This window comes from Physeter macrocephalus, chromosome 14, assembly GCF_002837175.3.
Source record: "Physeter macrocephalus isolate SW-GA chromosome 14, ASM283717v5, whole genome shotgun sequence".
Taxonomy (NCBI): Eukaryota; Metazoa; Chordata; class Mammalia; order Artiodactyla; family Physeteridae; genus Physeter; species Physeter macrocephalus.
The window spans coordinates 52,229,943-52,231,517 of record NC_041227.1 but is presented as its reverse complement, the minus strand read 5'-3'; the positions used below and the strand labels follow the sequence as shown (position 1 = coordinate 52,231,517).

The following is a 1,575-nucleotide window of genomic DNA, read 5'->3' as shown; positions in this document are numbered from 1 at the left end:
GCGTCCGTCCCTCCTCCCTCGCTTTCCTTCCCTTTGGGTGTGCTAGATCCCGGCCTTCAGCTGCCTCCAACTAAGACACTTGAGAGGGCCGGGAAACTATTTTGTTCCCTTCGTGGCTGTATCGTTTTTTCTGGTTTGTTGGTCCTGCTTTCTGGGGCCCCTCAAAGTGGAGGGTGTCCCCTGCCCCTCCGCCCCCGTGAAGATGACAAAACAATCAAAGGCAACTTCTATGAAAGGTACAGGGGGGCCGATGCCCTCCTGTAGATGCAGAGCAGTGGGGGCGGGGGGGGGAGGATAAAGCTAAAGGCTAGAGAGAGGGAGGGGGAGAAAGGAGAGAGAGATTTAGACTCACACTGAGGCTCACTCCGCCGGTGCTACCGCTGCTGCCTCATTTGTCAAATGGGTCCGGGGGCAGGGTTTTTCTGTGTGTTTTTTTTCCCTCCCCTTTGCTTTTTTTTTTTTTTTTTTTTTTTCAAACGACTCACCAAAATTCAAATTGTGTCTGCTAAAAATCTCCGCGGGGCGGGTGAGGAAGCCAGAGAGCGCCGCACATCGCCAGCACCCAGGCGAGCTGGACAATTCATGCGATGGCCCAGCTGGGACCCAGAGTCTTAGATTCGGGTGGCGGCGGTGTGTTTGCCCGACTCGGTTGGCAAATAAACACGGAAATGGGATTCCCCCTCGTAGGAGTGCTGAGACGACGCTAGGGGCTGGGGGCAGGGGGGTCTGGGGCTGCCCGCGCCCAAGGCAGGGCGGAGAGGCGGCGACGCACCCCCAGGCGTTCGGGGCGCAGCTTTCGCTCAGCACCTCGGCCTGGCTGGCCAGGCGGCGGCGGGGAGCGCACCACCCAGCCCCGAGCCTGAATGGGAGAAACCGCCCTGGCTGGGGCTGGCGTGGAAATCAAGCCTGTTGGACTAACACGCCAGCCCTGCGCGAGTTCAAGGGGGCTTCTCCCTGCCTAGAATCCCCGCTCGTCTCACATTATAAACGCACAGGGTGGGGAAATCTGGGTCTGAAAAGAGATGACTCCGTGGGCTGCGGCGGGCAAATGACAAGGGTTTATTTATGTAATTTTTTTTCCCTGCCTGGCCAGCCCTCCTTGGCCACATCAGCATTCCACTCTTGCAAAGGGGTCTCCCTCCTCCCCTTTATTTTATGAAGTAATAATTATTCATTAGTAGATTTCGTTAGTCTTTATGCAATAAAATAGGATGTGATCTGCAAATCAAAAGAAAATATTAAGATTCCAAGGAGTTCTTGGTCCCTACGGGGGGGCGGGGGAGGGAAAGCACGTTCTTGGCAGCAGTAAAACCGTGATCAGGGATAGTAGCCATATTTTGTGATATAGATTTTGACCCGGTGATTGGATTTTCTTTTTCAGAGCAAGAGGCTTGTCTGAACAGCATCTTTTTTGATTGTTGGGTTCCCTGCAAGAAGCCTTGCAGGGCTGGGGGGTGGGGGCACCACTCTGAAGGACAGAGTGACAGGGGCACCCTTGGGGAGGAGCATTTGGGACAGGGCTGGGGACTGGCCACCGGGGGCATCCCCAGTGACACTTCTGTGAGGCTCGAGGGG

At 55.6% G+C, this 1,575-nt stretch overlaps 1 protein-coding gene across 1 annotated transcript in view; it reads right to left on the bottom strand.

The window, feature by feature from the left end:
- Positions 1–375, bottom strand: part of RBFOX1 (RNA binding fox-1 homolog 1) — a 395,937-nt gene extending 395,562 nt beyond the window's left edge. Inside the window, exon 1 of the mRNA XM_028498770.2 lies at positions 353–375. The gene's annotated coding sequence lies outside the window, so the exon portion shown is untranslated. The remainder of the gene's footprint in view (positions 1–352) is intronic.
- Positions 376–1,575: the final 1,200 nt, after the last annotated feature.